The sequence below is a fragment of the Zalophus californianus genome, chromosome 10, assembly GCF_009762305.2.
Source record: "Zalophus californianus isolate mZalCal1 chromosome 10, mZalCal1.pri.v2, whole genome shotgun sequence".
Taxonomy (NCBI): Eukaryota; Metazoa; Chordata; class Mammalia; order Carnivora; family Otariidae; genus Zalophus; species Zalophus californianus.
The window spans coordinates 23600276-23609426 of NC_045604.1; the positions used below are offsets into that span (position 1 = coordinate 23600276).

At 34.9% G+C, this 9151-nt stretch overlaps 1 pseudogene; it reads right to left on the reverse strand.

Annotated features, from left to right (window-relative positions):
• Positions 1-312: 312 nt before the first annotated feature.
• On the reverse strand, positions 313-2549 carry LOC113932632 (annotated as a pseudogene).
• Between the last annotated feature and the right edge of the window lie 6602 nt (positions 2550-9151).

Consider the following 9151-nt stretch of genomic DNA (forward strand, 5'->3'; position numbering starts at 1 on the left):
TATCTTCTTTGGTGATGTGTAAGAGATGTAGACATTCCTTATATATTCTGGATATAGGTTTTTTTTTATCAAACATAAATGTATAATTACTTTCTTCTCATTGTAAGAGTGTACTATTATAAGGCCTTCCCTTCTTGGAAATTTGTTTTGGTTGGTTTACTTTTGTTTTCTTCTGTCCTCATACTTTCTGGGTCACTTCTGGGCCTGTGCCCATCTAGGTGGGCTCCAGGAAGGGGGTCACCATTCATCAGCTCCCAGCTGGGAGAATGAGAAGGCTTTGGGCTAACCCTCCAGGGTCATGGATTATGGAGTTTAAAGGGGCAGGTCTGGCCTTTCCTGGCTCAGCGTTGGTGTATCCAGGTAGGGGCACAGGTGGTGCCAACAGCCTAAGCTTTCCACCTGTCTGCCAGCCTCATTGTGTTTGGAGAAGTATTCTTGCTGTTCACCTTGGGCCTGACTGTGTTGCTGCCTGGCTTCCAGCCAGTGGGACACACTTCCCCATCCTCATGCGTGTACTGGAAGGCCTGGACCAGCCGCAGAGCCTCGTCCACGGAAAGCCCCACAGGCAAATCACTGACAGTGATCTGGCGAAGGGCACCCTTGCCATCGATGATAAAGACGCCCCTGTAGGCAACGCCTTCATCTTCCTTCAGCACGCCATAATCTCGGGACAGGCTTCTGGTTATATCCACCAGCAGGGGGATGTTCAGAGAGCCCAAGCCTCTTTCCTTCCTTGGAGTGTTGATCCAAGCCGGATGGGTGATCTGGGAGTCTACAGAGACCCCCAGCAGCTCACAGCCAGGCTTGCCAAAGTCCTTGGCATACTCCCTGGAAGGCATGCTCTCCGAGGGGCAAGCAAAGGTGAAGTCCAGCTGGTAGAAAAAGAGGACCAAGTATTTCCCTCTGTAGTCGGAAAGCTTCAGCTCCTCCAAGGGGGCCTGGAATCTGGGTGGGCTTTCCCAGGGCGCGTTGCTGGGAGGTCAAGACTGAAAGGTGCGTGGGCAAGAGGAGGACACACGGATTGGTGGACTCACGGACACGTGTTCTCAGCGCCCCCTTCTCAGAATTGCTTTAATGCTATTATAATTTCTCCTTTCTTTATAGACATCATTTAAAGATCGTCCCTGGTGGTCTAGTGGTTAGGATTCGGCGCTCTCTTTATAGACATCATTTAAAATAGTTTAATTTAAATTTAAAACTAAATTCCAGATCAATTAATACTTTTGTGTAAATATTACAAAACCGCTTTTTTAGATAACTGGTTTTGTGTTGTATTTGATTAAAATCCGCTGTGCTGAGATTTTTAAATGGTATATATATATATATATATACATATATATATATATATATATACATAGGGTTATTCTCAGTTGCTTTGTTGCAAACCTGAATTTCTCTCTAGACATGCCTGAACCATGATGCTGATTCATGGCCAACAAAAAATTACATGTGCTGCTTAGTGATTAAAATAATTCCGTAGTAAAGTTTGAAACATATCATGGGCCACCCTCTATACAACTTAAATATATATATATGCACACAGACACACACATACATATGTAATATAAATTTCAGACTTAGAGTTTCTGTCATCTTTTAGTTGTTTGAGCTAACTTTTAGTTTTAGTTTTTGAGTTATTGAGCCAGATCATGTAGCCAAGCTCGGACTGTAAAACCAGATAGCATACAAAATACCCATTCTCAGATGAGACTGTAGCTTCTGAGATCAGGGTAACTGATATCTATCTTGGTGGTTTATGGCCCATAGATAAAGTGTGTTCTGTGCCAATGAGGTGACAATTTGAAAGCTGTTTTTGAATGTCTCACTCCTGCCTGATAATTGCCTGTGTTTTTTTCCTCCTACTGAATAATATCCTTCACGTTTATGTATACTCTGTAGAGCATGAAAAATCCTTCCAATAATTCAAGAAAGCATAATTATTGCACATGGCAGAGCATATTACCATATTTTTGTGTGTTTGGTGCATAATTATTTGTTGAACAAGACAATCCTAATTAAGGTTGGAATGAAATTGAAAATTAGGTTATACTTGATAATAGATTTCCAATCATAGAGAGGAAATTATTAAATATGCTATTTTATGTGATTTTCCTTATTTTTTTGCATGTCCAATAATATTCTATGAAAACACATTTTAAGGGTATTTTAATCGTACATATTTTACTTTATTTTTAAACACTGATTAATATCAATAATAGATATTCATAAAATGTGAAAAATAGTTAAATAATAAACAGTCAATTAGTTGTCAAGCTTTTTGATAATTTTCTAGTAGAGTTTTTTAATTATGTTAATAAAATTATTCAGAAATTATTTATTATTCATAGAAATCAAATGTATCATGGCTTACATCTTCACATGATTGCTGTTTTTTCTCTCATTCCTTAATTTTCCTAAAGCACCTGTGATGTTAGTTTCATTAAAAAGATATAGAGTGAAAAAAAAAAAGATATAGAGTGTTTAGGGTCTCAAATTTACCAATCATTGTCCACAGATATAGTAGATGAGTGGTTGGATTTTGGAGACATGAAGATTTGTGCTTAAACCCATTCTTCCGTCGGTGACATGTTCTGTGACTTTGGACAAATTACCAAACTATCTAAATCCAGTGTTCTCATATAAGATGGCAATAATTTTATTTGAGGGACTTAGAAGATATAAAACACACATATTGCTTTATCATTTTCTCGCACAGAGTAAACAATTACAAAATATTAGCTATTATTTTATTATAGTAATTCTCCAGGCCTCACTGTGTTTTTTAAAAAAAAAAAAAAAAAAAAAAAAAAAAACTCTGTTCTAAGGCTCTTGTCTTGTCTATCTCACTATCTATTTTTTGTCCCAATAATTTCTCACGTTTATTAATAGAATAGCTTCTTTGTATGTATATTACCATATATTTGATTGTGAATAAACTAATTGTTAATTCTGGATCCTTTCCTTTCTTCCTAAGATTTGTAGGAACTTATTTTTTTTTTTTTGATTTGTAGGAACTTATTAAAAATAATCATTTTTTTTTGTTTTACTTTAGGGCATTATTATTGTTTTGTTGTTGTTTTTGTAACTAGACTCCTAGTGCCAACATAACTTGCAAGTGGTCTTTAATTTTACTGTGCAATTGAACCAAAACAACATCACAGATACCATAAAGTAGAGACAATTTTTGTTTTCTTCTATTCCCCAATATTTGTTAGTAGCCTAGCACCGTGCCTGGGACATGGTAGCTGTAGAATGGATGAAATTAGCATACCTAGATTACTCTTTTGGAGAGAATCTTAAAGAAAATGTTTCTGGATCTTCAAAGTTATTTTTTCAGGCTTCTCTGAATATATTATAGAAACTTTCATAGATATAGATAATATAGATAACTTGTCAATGTAATTTGCTTAAACTCTTTGACTAAATAATATTTTAAAGATTTATTTGTTTATTTTAGGGAGAGAGAGAGAGCATGAGCGAGAGGGGCAGAGAGAGAGAGTATCTCAAGCCAACTCTGCACTGAGTGTGTAGCCCGACAAAGGGCTTGATCTCATGACCCTGAGATCAGGCCAAAACCAACAGTCAGACACTCAACTGTGCCACTCAGGTGCCCCAACATTTTAATTTTTAAAAATTATCATACAATGAAATAGTGTTGGTAATTTTAAGTTGATATTAACTTAGTTATTTACCGTGTGCAGTAAACTGTGTCCTGCTTTACATATTTAGTTTACATAATACTTCAAATGACATTGTGATCCAGTTTATATTATGCCCATTATACAACAATGTACAGTTGTTTATCAAAGTTTATACAGTTAGAACTGTGATTTAAGTTTAATCTTATATGAAAAAAAAAATCTAATCTTATATGACTTCAAATTGCTCAAAACCTTAGCCACTTTACTACTAGATTTCTTTAAATGCTTCTAAAATGAATTTCTTAACCCATGTATTTTGAATCTATATATACTCATCAATAGCTAGAAAAAAGATATTTTTGCTGAAACTGCATTATCATTTTTAATATAAAATCAATGTCCCTTTAGTCTGTAGAGTTTTGTTGGTTTTAGTTTTTGTGACACTGTTTATAATTAAGAAAAAATATCTTTTGTACCAAAGTGAAATGCATAGAAGTATTTAGTGATTTCTAAATCCTAGGAAGATGCATTTCTTTCTTTTTTTTTATTTTTTAAACCAGAATACAGCATTTGTAAGTATTGAAGTATGTAATTATTTTGAAATAGTATTTAATAGGATTTTCTCTTTACTGACCCAGACTCTTTTAGAGAACTTTCATTTCTGGGGGGGAAAAAAAGAAGGTCATCTTGATTGAATGGGACAGAACATTCAATATAACACAGGTGCACTGCTGCCCCTATAAGGATGGCCACACACCAAGCTACATGCAGAAGTAAAAAGCTAAATGCATTTTGAGCCAGGAAGCAAGCTGGTATTCCATTGTAAAAGGTAGATCTCTGTATCATGTTTTCTGATTTTCTCTTGATTTAAAGAGAGAGTGTATACCAATTTTATATCATTTTTCTATTTGCTCTACTTAACCTCTTTGTCTCAGCTTACTAGTCTTATAAAATGATAATAACAGTGTTGTTCAGTGTCATCAGAAACATACTAGGTGCTTCAATAATAGCCGTGATGGTAATAGCAGTAGAAATGGGAGCAGCAGCAAGCAGTAGTGGTGTTATTTAGCAGTAAGGGGGGAAAAAAACACTTTATAGTCAATGCTCATGGAAGGACACTTAGAAATATTTATAAAACAATCTTTGTGGTGTTGCATCGGACTGGATGTGCAGTTGGGGAAGGAGGGAGCCCTTTCTCAACCAGTTCTATCCCATTATAGCATGGATCCTTTGGAAGAGAGGGAGTTCCATGCACTAAAAATAAGTCTTCCTTTTAAAAACGTGTGTTGCATAAATCGTGTAAGAGGATGCATGGGACTTCTTTTGAACTGTTATGAATATGCTTGAGGTTCATTAGGCTTTCAAAATGCTGTTTAAGTGCTGCGTTAGAAACCAGGGACAGTGGTGCTTACTTAAAGCGCAGGTGCAGGGGGACCACTCGGCTTTCTCGTGAACTGAAACCAAATTGCTCAGAACTGAACAGTCTGCTTCTGAGCTGAATAAAGGAAACTACCCCATCCTAAGGAGAAGGTACTGTTTTAATTTTATTTTTTATCATATTGTTACCGGTTTTGTTAATTCTAAGCTGAAAACAAAACTATCCTGGGAACAATATCTTAGACCTTTGACACTTGTAATATGTGGGAAATAGATTGTAGTTTGTCTCTTCTTAAACGAGATTCATTAGATCAAAAATTTAAAGTGAGAGATTCAATAAAAATTAATTTTTAGTCTATAAATATAGAAGTTTAGAAACTAAATGTGTCATGGCTAAAAGATGCATAGTATTACACTGAATTATGCAGTATTATACTTGGGACTTGCTCCTTGAAGCCAGACTGTTATTAGCTCTGTAAAAAAAATGAAAGGTGTGCAGGACATTTCTTTGCAAAAAAAAAAAAAAAAAAGTACTTGCATTCTTTCTATTTGTCTTTGAGAAATTTAAACTTAGTTTTCAATGGTTTATACTTTTAGAAAAAGAATTTTAGTTTAGGTCACAGTGGTCCTGACAAAATCATGATGTTACCTTTTTTTTGAAAGAAGTATTGAGTGTCATGTAGCCCGATTCACCCCCAGTGCTAGCTCTTCTCTTTCCGTACATCTCCAAGGGGTTGTTGTGTAGCTACTATTTGACAACTGTTATGACGCACTACATTAAATCTTAGCATATTCCAGAATTATTATTTTTAGAAAACAAAATTAAGAAAGGAACAATGCAAGAATGCATAACAATATTAATAATTGACCCTAATATATTTCAACTTCCATCATACCATCTTGATGTAAACAACTACACATATCTTTTCATTTGCTCCATTTTGGTTTTGTAATTTTTAAATAAAATTTTATAATTTTCTTGTATATATACCCCATGCTTTCTTATTGAATTTATTTCTGCATCTTTCAGGGTTCATTTTTTTGTTTGTTTTTTAAATGTTGTGAACAGGTTCTTATTTTCCTTTCTATAAGCATTTCCTTTAATTTAAATGTTCGTAATATACTTTTTCAATCCAGTGAAATAATCTTATATTCAGGAGCCTTGAATGTGTCAGTCGTGTCTGTCTGGATGCAGGGTGGGGGTGTTTGTATTTTATAAGGTGAAGGGGGTAGCACGTGGAAAATAAATGTATTCACTTCACAAAAAATTATTTTATGCAATTCTGAACTATAAGGCACTGTGCTAGATAATAGCAAGGATAAAAAGAAATAAAAAATATGTTTACTCATTCTAAGAGTAATTTTCTACTTAGAGGATTAAGAAATAAAGGAATAAAAATATAAGCTAAAAAAAATATGCTACAGACCACATAGCTGGAACACCTACTTTATAATTTAAAATTTAGGGAATTTGGGGGTTTAATCAACAACAACAAAAATATATTATGCACCTAGTATGTATTGGAATTTAAATACAGGTATCTCCCTGAATCTGCACAAGAAGCCTGCTAAATAGGTATCACTACTCCTAAACCTAGACACAGACTGCCTTGGGCAACATAACAGCAGGGCCAGATTGTGATTGCAGGTCTCATTGAAGTAATTGAGGAAACTCTCATGGTGAAAATTAACCTTACATAAAAATAAGAGTAAGGTATATATCGAGAGAGTTTGAGAGGATATTATTTTACTTACTAATGCAATCATTTACCAATGAATCATTTAATCACTTACTAATGTAATCATATTTTTAATGAATCTTTCATATATATAGGTCACACATATATGTTCATATATATGTATATAACGCTTCTAAAGTCTGCTAAAGGTTGATTCTGTGAGTAAGGGAGGAAAGGGCAAATTGTGCATAAGATTGTGACTCCCAAGAGTATGTCTTACTCATCTTCAAATACCCTAATCCTATCAAAGGACATTCTCATTAATTATTTCCTGACTAAATACCTGAACGTACATGAGGGAGACAGATATAAAAACAAATAAATTTAATAGGACTTAATTTAATAAATTTTAGGGGCAGAATGTATAGACTGTAGTGAGCTCACAAAGAAAGAATTAATTATTTCATTTGAAGAGTTCAGGGAAGGTAACAAATGAGTTGAATATTGGTAGATGAGTAGTTGCTGGCCAGTAAATAAAGCCATTTTGGAAATTAAGAAAAACCCTAAAAGGCACCTGAGTCATGAAATATGGTGCCCTGCAGAACCATAGACATTTTGATAATCACTCTGGCAGCCATAGGAAAGATAAATCAGGAAAAGCAAGTTAGGAGGCAGGGGGATGAGGTTGGAGAATATAACAATAGTTGAGAGAAGAGAAAATGGGAGTCTGAACTAAGGCATTAACTGTGGAGCTGAAACTCTACCCATGAACAAAAGGTGAAAAAATACAAAATTTAGCACTTGTAGGAACAGGTATTAAAAACATAATCAAGGTTAAAAGATAGTTCCTGGTTTTATTTCTTAAGTGATTGAGATGGAGGAAATCTCTGTAGTCAAGAAAAGAAAAAGAGGAATAGTACAGAGATACCTATGGCATTTTTTAGTGAAGTTATCAAGCACCAGGATACAGAGGACAAAACTTCCGAAGTTGCAATGGGCGAAATAAATAATCTTCAAAATCACCAAAAAGAGATGGAATTTGAAACATGGGAGAAAACAAGACAAAAAAGAGGAGTGCATTAGAACGGGTCGAAAAGAGGTCTTAGGGAAGAACATGGGGCATAGCAATACATAAAAGAAGCAAGCAAAGAAAGAACATTCTGTGAATGAAGCTGAAAATTAATAATAAAAGAGAAAATAGGAGATAAGACAGAAGGTGTTACACCAGAAGCCAGACAAGGGCATCATTTCAGGAGTACAGATTTAAAATCTCTCAAGGCATCTACTGACCAAACTGGAGACAGTCATAATACCTATGATTAAGACATCTGAAAGTGAAATTCTGTGTGCAGAGAATGCTTGAGATCTCTTTTTTCCAGGCCAGAATCCACTAACTACTCATTGATTTGCTAAATCCTTCTGAGATTAATTGGATCCCTTTGATCATTACTAAAATAGTATAAAAGTAGAAGAGACTCCATCATTTCAGTTGCCTAACATCATCTCATTAAGTAATGGGATTATCAGTTGCTTACAGAAAAGTAAGAACAATAGAATATGATTAAATGGCAAGATATGTTATACAAGTAAGTGCCAAAGAAGTCCCAGGGCCTGAGAAGTCAATTTCAGATGAATCAGAGTGAACAAAAACAAGAAGTGAATGCCATGGTTTCCTTGGGAATAGTGTTCAGTAGAATTATTGGATAGATATCTGGTACTCATGGGTGGAATAAGTGAGCTAAACAGAACACAACGGAAAAGAAGTATAGAAAAGAATAGGAAAGAATAGTTCTGAGTAATGAAATGACTTGACTTTCAGTGCTCATTATACCTTTAACTTCTCATCCCCAATGAAATGAGTCACACAATGTATAAAAGGTGGACAAATCTGCACTGATTCTTGAAACTGCATACATATTGCATAGTACACACAAACGAGGTTAAAAAATAATGCCACGACTGACAATTTGCCCTCATAATAAAGAATGATGTCTCAGAAAATAATTGGAAAACCTTTGTAAGCATTTCACTAATACACAGATTTGACAGGTGTGATTAGATGGTGAGAACAGCCAAAAGACAGGCAAATGTGAGAACAAGATTTGAATTCTTTAATGCTTTAAAGCAGACCATGAATGGTCCTGGATCAGGCAGAGTTTGCCCAGTGACTTTCCTAAGCAGAAACTAGACAGAGGAGAGTGGGGAAGATGTTCTTTTTTGAAAGAATGGGGGAATAAACGCACAGGAAAATTGGATTTTTCACGTAATTAAGACCTGGTAGGGGAAAAAGTTTTAAAAGAAAGCTGTCTGCAGGAACTGGCCATAGTAAAGAGTTCTGCAGAAGATGAAAAAAGTGTAATGAAGATAAATGCATCCAACATCTTCAAACTGTTGGGCCCTCCAATTTTTTCTCAGGGTACTTAAGCCCTTGCCAGACAAACAAACAAAAATTAG